Source organism: Nematolebias whitei, chromosome 4, assembly GCF_014905685.2.
Source record: "Nematolebias whitei isolate Nwh7 chromosome 4, NemWhi1, whole genome shotgun sequence".
NCBI lineage: Eukaryota > Metazoa > Chordata > Actinopteri > Cyprinodontiformes > Rivulidae > Nematolebias > Nematolebias whitei.
In genome coordinates, this window is record NC_056501.1 from 22,308,830 (window position 1) to 22,319,688 (window position 10,859).

The window sequence follows — 10,859 nt, forward strand, 5'->3', positions numbered from 1 at the left end:
TATATATTATATACATACATATATGCATATATGCAGACATGTTCCTGTTTTTAGTATTCTACACCCCCTCGTAATCACAGTTTTTTCGTTACATTTCCTTTTAAATATTCCTTTTAATTATCATTTTGTTTTCAATTGTTAAAAAAAAAATTGTATGCATCATTTGTGAATGTTTATTGTTGTCATCACTCTGTTAAAATTCAGGTCTCTCTTGTAAATGAGTCCTCATGACTCAATGGGATTAAGCTGTTTAAATAAAGGTTGGAAAAAACCTGTTTAAAACCCTTTCTACACGCTTGCAATATTCTAAACAATGTTTCTAATCACTAAACGCTCTAAAAGAGCACAGCATGCCATGAAATCTGCTCCCTGCCATCTGCCAGCGCTCTCGGTCACGCCCACTTCTCCGCTGCAGAGCTGAGATCAGCTGCAGGAGGAAGCTTCTCCTGCAGCCGTGAGCTGCACACAGGTGCAATAGGTGCTAAATAATTTTAAATAATTCAGTTTAAATAAAAATGTCATGCTGATCGTGCGCCTCCTCTGTCAATCAGCCAACTGTGTGTCATGTCCTGTCATGTCATGTCATGGGATTTACCTGTATAAATAAAGGTTGATTGATGTCCAATTTTATTTTGAAAATCCGCGATAGAGCGTCTGCGATAGAGCGTCCGCGAAAAGCAAACCGCAAAGTAGCGAGGGACTACTGTACTCTGCTTGTGAGTTAGGGGGTTTAATACTGCTGAAAACACACTCAAAAAGAAGATTTGGTTCATTTATGTCACATGTTAAGAGGATATAATCCGCGTTGGAAGAAAAGCAGATTTTGCTTTTTAGTCGTACCTTTAGTTGTCACAAAACAACCAGTGCGTGCAACATAAGTCACGAACCACCAGATTTTCAAGAAATTCTCAAAGTAATTATTGGATGGTCATCAACAACTGACAAACTTTTGGTTTCAAGATGGCTGCACAGCAAGCTAGTGAACACAAACACGGCTATGAATCTATCAGCTTTACAGATATTGAGCTGAAATCTTTTGTGATGATAGCTGTGAGTCATCTCCAGCACTTCTTTTGAGTGCTAAAACCATGTAAGATGTTTTTGATGGCGTCAGCTCATCTATCATTGACTCTCATGTGGAAGAACGGGTGAAGAAACATTTCTCGTCTCGTCACAGAGGAGATGGACTCTCCTAGCCTCGGTCTGACCCCTGTTCCTCTTGGTCGAGACAGAGCGTAGCAGCAAATCATTCTCATTTAGGCCATGTCCTCTCAGTGAGCTGAGAGAAAGCACTCAGGACTGTCTGAATGCCTGTCCGAACATTAAAGACTATTCTCTGTCCATCAATGGCTGAAATGCACATTTAGAGTGAGAGTACTCAGCAGCTTGTTTGTCCCTCCCCCCAGCTGTTCCAGCCTGACCTCACATAACGACTAGAAGCACTCCTACTGAGCAGGCAGACTGAACATCACATGCATTCCACTTCAGGAGGGACTTTGTGTTGGAGGTCCCTGCAGCATCAACCGTGGTACTGCCGTGACCTCTGACGTCAAATGTCTCAGCAGGCGGGGAGCACCTGTCCATCAGAGACCATTCGGTGTTTAGACGAGCTGCGATGGCTGCTTTCTGCAGAGCAGCAGGGTGGTGGATGGTTTCGGTGCAGCCCAATCAGACTTACCGTAGTTTCTGGCCTATAAGTCACAACTTTAGCCTAATTTGAATACTCTGCGACTTATATGCCGAAGTGACTTATTTATGTTTTTTTCCCCATATTTATAAACCAATTTTTGACTGAGCTATGACCGTTTTCATTCATTCTGACATTGAAAATATTGAACACTACCATTTCCAGCTGCTAGATGGCTCTCAAATTGTATGGCATGCTGTTGTGTCATGCAATATGTAAAAGTGGCTATTAATGACACAATTGGCTTGCTACAGACAGACCACATTTGCCTGAAGCAACCATCAAATCAGCTTCATTTTGCTGCACCGCCCCAGCGAAATGAAGCTAATTTGATCATTGAAGTGCATTTATTAAGTAAAAGTTCAACTGAGACACACCTTTATTATAATGTCGAGCAAACAATTATTTTAGGTGCTTATCTTGTTAAATTTCAAAGAAATACACAGCGTTCCTCCTTCCTGATTTCCTCCCTCTGCATGCTCCCGGAGCACCGAGGCAGCGAATACTTTTGAAACGCAGCTGATTTGACCGTTAAAGCCCTTTTATTAAGGAAAAGTTCAACTGAGACACACCTTTGTTATAATTTCGAGCAAACAAAAAATTATTTGAGCAAACAAAAAACAAGCGAAAATTGTTTTTAGGTGGTTATCTTGCTAAATTTCAAAGAAATGCACAGCGAGTCGTCCCTCTGCACGTTTCCGCTTCCGCAAGTCGGGTTTTGAAATACAGCTGCTTTGACCTTCAAAGTGCATTTATTAAGGAAAAGTTCAACTGAGACACACCTTTGCTATAATTTTGAGCAAACTGTAGGGATGTAAGGTTAACTTCACTACTAATTAATTATTCTTAAAGCTAGTTCAAGCACAAAGAATATTAATTGTTTAATTACAACGGATTATTTTCTTTTTCTAGTTAAATTTCTGTTCTGTGACCCAGATAACTGTGAGTGGATTGTTTAATCAGTGACATGAGACGCCATTTTATCTTTGACCCATCAGAATAAATGCGGTCATTTATTTAACAGAATCAAAATTTAACATCAAATATGTACACATTGATTTGCTGATCTGTTTCTGATGAATAAACTTGGCACGATTTACTAAACAAGACAACAGAAGATTACTGATTGAGACTGATTCATCTCTGAAGGCATCTAGCTTGATTTACTGGCGAATAGAAGTTTAAAGAGAAGGAGAATAGAAGTTTAAAGATTTAAAGAGGAGGTTTAGATGGATGAGGGAAGATGTGTTGAACCAGAAAATGGCACCCTTCCTCCGAATCCAGCTCAGCCCTCCGGTATACTCAGGGCATCAACGGCTTGTTACCTGAGCAGAGGATACTTCAACTCCGGAACAGAGGTCCATTGGCACGCTACCTTTTCAGCGTCTCCGGTCAGGGTGGCTGAGAATCTTTAGAAGTAGTTCCATATGCTCCGATCAACAGAATAAGCTTCCTTCGAAGTTGAGAGCATGTACTGCTCGGGTTGAGTGCACAGCGATGCGAGCTGTGACTCCGCTGAAATGGAGGGACCCTTGGCACATGGTCCAATCCATCCGCTACTTAGTTGAGTCTCATCTCTGACTGAAAGTTCCAGCAAGACTGGAAAAGACTTGGAAGACTGAAGACTGAAAACTTAGCCCCAAGACTGACTAGTTCCAAGAAGTGTTGCCTTTTAAATGGGGTATCCACTTCCTGTTACATGGTACTTCCTGATTGGTTGAAACACCCAGCAGGGGTGTGGTTCTAGTGATGTTAGAGGGTCACTAGAAGTCAGGAGACAGCAGGAATGTTTAAGAACGGTTAGTACAGATGGAGAAATGTTTATGAAGAGGTGAGACAAAGCAGGTGCCAACAGCTCTTATTTACTGTCTGAGAGTTTTAAAAACAAGACACTTTGTTCCTTTTTTTTTTTTTTTTTTTTAAAAAGACACTTCGTTCTAATAACTTGTCTCTGTTTGTCTCTGACTTTCGACCAACATCAGGTCCACTACCCTCATTCAGACAGAAGACTAAATGTACACTTACTTCGTAAATAGACATTTAACTGTATGATCAAAAATCTAATGAGGTTTAAAAATCATTGATACTGTTTCACAGTTGATTTAAATGAGTGGTTCACTTTAACATTTAGAAATGGTATGAACTAAACACACTTTTTGATTATCAAGATATCTTAAAATAGTACTGATAATGTAAAAAGAAGAGTGTTCTTTCAATTGATTAATTCAGGATACAATTAAATAGATGAGATCATTTGTATTTCTGGATTCAAATCAATGAAATAACAGTTCCTGTCCCCTGAAGGTCTTCAGAGACAGATTGTTGTCGGAGGCCTAGTTCACTACAAAACCAAAACTTGCTTTTAAGTGTTAATCTTGTTAAATTCTTTTTAAAGTCCTCCTGTGCACGCTGCTGCGGCCACCATTTTGCAGCCAATCGATTTTTGGCACAACACCGGCCCACATTTCTGGGTGGTCAGCAGTGACGCATAACAAACACGAAGCATCAGAAGTGATGCATAATAGATGCAACGTATAAGGCAAAGTGACATATTTATGGATTTTTCCACTTTATTAGATATATTTGGACTGATGCGACTTACAGGGTGGTGCGACTTTACAGCAGAAAATACGGTAATGTGAATGTTTCTAAAGCATTCAAACCAGAGAGATCCATTTTTCTTCTGTATGTTTTTCAACACGTAACTCGTTCTGCAATTTTTGTACCGTTTAAAAAATTCATACATCAAAATGTTCAGCTCATTCAGGAAATAAATGCTTTGACTTCTGGTATTGATGCACAATTTTAGACAGATTTAGCTTTTTCACCTGTTTAAAACCTTTTACTGCTCATTTCAGCATTTGTTGTGCTTCAGCTTTTTTTAGCTTCTTTCTGCTGATATAAACTTTTTTGTGCCTTTTCAGCTACTTTTATGTATTTTTCTGCTAATTTTAGCCTTTTTTCAGTTTCTTTTTTCAATAATTTCATTTTAATGCCCCTTTCCACCTCTTTCTGCTAATTTCAGCGTTATTGTAATTTTTCTTTTTAGCTTTTTCAGCTATTTTCTACTCATTTCAGTTTCTTTATTACTAATTTCAGAATTTTGCCTATTTCAGCTTATTCTGCTCATTTCTGCTCCATCCAGCTTGTTTTTCGTATTTCTGCCATGTTTCTGCTGCTTGCAGCTTTTATTTTCCTGCTTTCAGCAAATATCAGCGGTTAAAATTCAACTCGCGTTAACAGTTCAGTGATGAAACCTTTTCAGGCTGGTTTCAACTCCTTTCAGCAAAAATCATCCAGCAACAAACGTTCATGCTGCATTTTCATTCTAGTTTACATTTTCATTCCAGCTTTTAGTCTACGGCTGTCGAGCTGCTCTCTTAGGGATTCATCCACTTTGTAAAAACATTCACGCAGAAAAGAAACCTGGCTGTGGCAGCCATCTTGAATGAGGCTGAGTTGTAGATGTACCTCCAATGACTACTGTCTGTGAGTGCTTCACTAATATGTCAGATATTTTGCTAACATGCCAGCCATAGAAATATACAGATATAGGCAAAAACGGTGGTAAAAAGCACATAATTTGAGTCAAATGCTGCATTTTTTGTTTATTCACCCTAAACAACAAATGACAAGAATAGTTTTTCTATTAAAAAGAACTTCTTCATGCAACAGTTTCAAATAAAATGTTTTCCACGTTGTTTCTGAAGCTTTCAGGAACTTTGCGTTGAGCTCGGCAGGTAGACCTGGACAACTCGAGGAGTTAATGCTGAAGCTGACAAGATGACACAAAAAGTTTCAGAAACCCAAACTAGACTGAGTTGATTTAAAAAATACATAAATTTAACAAAGTTTAGTTGTTTATCTTAAAAAGTAACATCAGTGCTTCATCACTGAGTCGAATAATTCACTTGCACGGACAGGAAACAGATTCTGTTTTTAAAAAAAGAAACAAAAACCTTTGGGGAATAAACCCCGAGGTGTTTTGTTCGCCGCCACAAGAGAAGTGACTCCAGCTGCCACTGCCTTTTATTCAGCGTGGCCTTTAGTTTCTCTGGGAATCTTTGTTTGTCCTGCATTAGTGTGCATGAGTGCATGTTCTGAGCTTTGTTTCCTTTTAGAGAACACACACACACACGATTCTAAATATTCTTAATATAATCTGACTTGTTGAGAGAACTGTTTAAAATTACATTTATAATATTTTGGCTTCAGCAGAGCTCTTCGATGTCTTTAATGTTTAATTAACGCATTTTTAATAAAAACATAATTAGAGATGCAATTCTAAAGTTATTTAACTTGATATGTTTTGTGTCTTCTCCATTTATCAATCAAGCAACCTTTATTTATACGGGTAAATCCCATTGAGCCTCGAGGACTCATTTACAAGAGAGACCTGATTTCAACAAAGAAAGATGACAACAATGGACAACAGCAACAACAATAAACAGTTATAAAAAAAGCATAGTAAATAAACCGATTTATGCTTATTTTCCATCAATCTGCAGTAAAATATTTTATATTTTTACATGTTTTTGCTTCTGTCGTTTCAAAAGAAGGAAAAAGGAGGAGCGTTAAAATCTTTTTGAGAGAGGTTTTGTGAAGATATTAAAAAATCAATAGCTTACCTGTTGTAGATGATCTTGGTTTGAAGAAATATTTAAATTCTGACTAGAGCGATGCATGCAATCAATATTTTTTACAGCTTTTAAACAACGATGTGTTGTGTTACACAATTATTCTGGGAGAAAACTCCAAAAGTATTAATTTAAACAAGTGCTTAATTTGAACCGGATCTTGCCGGAACAAGATCCAGGAACTTCCATTTTGACAGGGTGCGTTCCGGCAAATGTTTTCCTGGATCCGGCGACTCTCAGGCTCACTAATAATAAAGCTCTGAACAAATATGACTGCCTTGTCGTTTTGGGAGCCATGCTTGGACCGTGTCGCTCCCCTCTGCTGCCGAGACGATAAATAACGGACACCTCCGCTGCTGTTTTTATGATGCTATGGACGCTTGTCACGGGCAGCACGGTAACACAACTGATAGAGCTGCTGCCTCTCAGCGAGAAGGTCCTTGGTTCAAACCCCGGTCCAGGGGCCTTTCTGGGTGGAGTTTGCATGTTCTCTCCGTGCATGCGTGGGTTTTCTCCGGGTACTCCGGTTTCCTCCCACAGACAAAAAACATGCATGTTAGGCTGATTGGTAACTCTAAATTGTCCCTAGGTGTGAGTGAGAGAGTGAATGGTTGTTTGTCTCATTTGTCTCTATGTGGCCCTGTGATGGACTTGCGACCTGTCCAGGGTGTACCCCGCCCCTCGCACAGTGATTGCTGGACATGGGCACCAGCGACCCCCGTGACCCAAAATGGAATAAACGGGTAAAGATAATGGATGGATGGATGGACGCTTGTCACCCACAGCACACATGCAACAGAGTATAAACTCAAAGAGAGAGTGATACCTGCCCCTTTTTCCTCTTTCGCATGGACAAAATGTTTTACCGTATATTTCGGACTATAAAGGCACACTGGATTATGAGATGCATTAAGCAAAACAACAGTCAGATATGTCAACTTTATTCAACTCATTCACAATAAGCACATAAAATCTGTTTGAGGTCAGTAAACACAACCAGAGTTAATACGGAAAGTGCACTTGATTATAAGGCTCACTGTTTATTAAGAAAATTAAAAACGATTTTAAGTGCACCTTATAGTCCGAAAAGTACAGTAGTTTTATCGATGAGGTTGTTAAAGCACAATTTTGATTTACAGTTTTGATTTACAATTTGTATTTTAATATCATTAAACAACTTGTCATGTTCTCGTCTTGGGAGCATGTGCATCCCCAGGACACCCCACCTCTGATCCGCCCACTATTTGCGTTCCGGCATCAATCGGTTTACAAATTAAGCCCCAATTTAAATCTTATTTTTACCAGGAAGAAATCCATTAAGATCATTAATCTCTTTAACAAAGATGTTCTGAGCAAATATCTCAAATTATGTCACAAGGCAGGGTTTTAGTATTCAAACTCAGCCAGACAACAAGAATGGTAAAACTAAGAAAACGGTTTTATTGGTTGATTTGCAGCTGCTGGGGAGACTCAGGATCCAATTGCAGTAACATGTCTTGACCGGCAGGTGGGGTGTGAGCCACCAGTCAAGAGTTTAGAGAGATCAAGTCACATAACTGGTGGGAAGGCAGCTGCAGAGGGAGGTCTTTAATGCTGTGAACAGCAGGGCAATGCGGGTTTGTGGTCCAAAGGGCAAACCAGGGTCAAACACGGGGAGTCAGTGGTACAAGAGCAATCCAAAAAGGGTGATCCGTGAGTCGTGGTCATAGACAGAAGAGGAGGTTGTTCCCGTGATCAGAGAGGCATTGCAGGACCAGTTGAGGGGCAGGTAAAATTGGGAAATCCAGAAAACAAGGTGTGAGGTCGAAAATCCAATAATAAGGCTTGAAGTTCAGGAATGAAACAAGAAAACTATGATGACTGGAAAATCAGGGACCATGGAAGGTATAATAATCTGGCCCCAGCTAAATGAAAGTGGAGCTCTTAAATAAGGCCAAAAACAGGTGCAGTGAATCTGGGCTGATGAGCTGAAAGTGTAGATGGGGGCGTGGCTTAATGACAACAAAACATTACTTGAAGAGGCAGGGGGAAACAGCATATGACAAAGAGGAGCAAAAACATGACATGAGGGGCTGTGAGTGAGGCAGGGGACAGAGGACGTGATAAAGGCATAAAGGGGCAGAGACTTGAGCAGATGGGGCAAGCAGAGATCGCTGATCATGACAAATTAACCATCTAGTCCAAACTTAACAGGGGTATAGGTCTACAACAAAGCCTTTGCACAAACTGTTGTTACATTTTGGAGATTGTCGTTGTTTTAGGATGACGATGATATGCTTTACCACAGTTAGCCTTTCAGTCAAAATCTAACTATTTCTCCAAACTGAGGCAGTTCACAGATGCACAACAAGTAAGAAACGAAGTGTTCATAATATTGTGAGAACCCCACTTTAAAAGCTCTGAACTATCACTTTCGGGATTAAACCTTGGAGCACCTGTGTAATGCATATCCTAAAAACTGAAAAAGTGGAAGAAAACCTCTTAAGATTGAATACATTTGGTGTAATACACACAAATTATATGACTGGCATATTTGTTTTTAACTTGGTGCAGCCAAAGTGAAACAGGTGAAACTCTTGTCTTTGTACACTGAAACTTTAAGCTCTTTTCATCTCACTCTGACAGAGAATAAAAATCATCTGGAGAAACATCAGGTTCTTCTCTGCTGTCTGCGTTGTAGGCCAATCAAGGCTCTATTCACATGCAGCGTTCCCCTCTGTCACCACTTTTTGTTACACATGATTATCTTATCAACTATTAAATATGAAATATGCTAATTTTTTGGGACAGGCATTTTGGGTTTTCATGAGCTGTATGCCATAATCATCAGTATTAAAACAATTTAAAGACCTGAGATATTTCAGTTGGTGTGCAATGAATCTGAAATATATGAAAGTTTCATTTTTATCATTACATTATGGAAAATAATGACCTTTATCACAATATGCTAATTTTTCGAGAAGGACCTGTATGAAAACTGAATCAAATTATATACTATCATAGAGGGTAAGTCAGTGTGATTTTGGAGTGTATGAGACCTTTTACAAGCCGTAAAGAAACAACAGCCTTTGTTTTCTTTACAGTCAGTGTCACTTGTTACCTGACTAAGATGTTCCTTAACTTTAGAATAAATCAACATGACAATTTCCTTTAATAGTGTTTGTATCTCAAGGTGATAATTGGTGTGAAAATCCTTTAAAAAGCCCAAAGAAAAATTAATCTGAGTCAAAGACGCCCCCTAGTGGTAGAACAACAGAATTGCTTACACAGAGGTCCAAAGGTTTGTACAGTTGTAGAGTGAAACAAAATAAAAATGAAAATCACAGGTTTTTTTTTTCATCTTTTATCCCACTCTGAAAAGAAAAAAGTTATGATTCAACCAAGTTAAATAAAACTATATTTCCTTCTACTCTACAGTTGTCCAGCAGGAGCTTTTAAGGAACAAAGTGAGCCGACCTTCAGCTCAGAGTCTCAGCTGAGGAAGAAAAATCAAGTCAGCCATGGAGCGAAAGCCAAACGAGGTGCATGAAAGTCTAATTCTCTAAATGTTTGACTCATTCAGGGCTCGGTCTAAACGTGACTCTGTCCCTCTAGTGTCCCACCACTTCTCCACAGAAGCACATGAAGAGCAGATCTAAATCCACTGAGGAGGTGCAGCAGTCAAAAAAGGTGAGCAGCTGTTTTTGGTTGAGTATTTCTTCAACGTCATCTGACTGTATGGTTCCCTCTGACAGGCCTTTTCCTCCCAAAAGTCCCTGCCAGGCAGGCCCGAGCTGGAAAGAGTGAAGGTAAACCTAGCATTTATTTAAAATAATTGTATATAATTTCCTCTGAGTTGGCTCTGTTTCTCTACTTTAATCGTTAAATCTGAATTAAAAAGACATAAATGCTCTATCTCTGTGCTGCAGGAGTGTCCAGACGGCTCTGATACGCCCTCGTCTTCCACAGAAGAACTGAAGTGATTAAAAAAAAAAAAAAACTAATAGAAAAATGTACATATATCCACAGGAAAAGAGAATATTTGGGATAAAACATAGAAAACATGACTCGCACTAAATCAGTCACCTGTAAACTGAAGCTGTGTCATTGTGCTGTTTGTAAGCTGACAATAAAAGCATGTCGCTGAAAAAAACTGTTTAATTTACAAGTCTTCAAAAATGGAAAGCATATATACATTTAGTCCACTGAAAGTAAAACTTGTTCACTCAGCTTTCAAACTGGCTGAGGGATGGAAAAAGAAAACTGACCCCTGAATGCTAAATGAATTATTAAAATTAGCTGATTCTAAGTTATTTATGCAAAAAGAAGCAGAACTCTAGCTGAAAGTAGCAACATGTTAGCTATGCAAAGCAAAACACAAGCTAAAAGTTTAACTGTAACAAATTACATGCTGAAAGCTAAAAGTAGCAAAAATGATCTAGATGCTAATCAGGCTAAAAGCATCAAAAGGCTGTGTAGAAGCCAAAATTTGCATTAAAATTGCATGAAGATTAGGCCAAGCTTAGGCCAGAGGACAGCCACCACTGAGACCATAC

At 39.1% G+C, this 10,859-nt stretch overlaps 1 long non-coding RNA gene across 2 annotated transcripts in view; it reads left to right on the top strand.

Annotated features, from left to right (window-relative positions):
* LOC119409009 overlaps positions 1–10,334 on the top strand; it is an 11,514-nt gene extending 1,180 nt beyond the window's left edge. The window contains exons 2-5 of one of the 2 annotated variants that reach the window (XR_005186757.1): positions 9,742–9,845; positions 9,919–9,993; positions 10,059–10,112; positions 10,233–10,334. This is a non-coding gene — a long non-coding RNA (uncharacterized LOC119409009). Of the gene's footprint in view, positions 1–9,741; positions 9,846–9,918; positions 9,994–10,058 lie in introns of both variants that reach the window. The other variant, XR_005186756.1, reaches the window with a different exon arrangement.
* Positions 10,335–10,859: the final 525 nt, after the last annotated feature.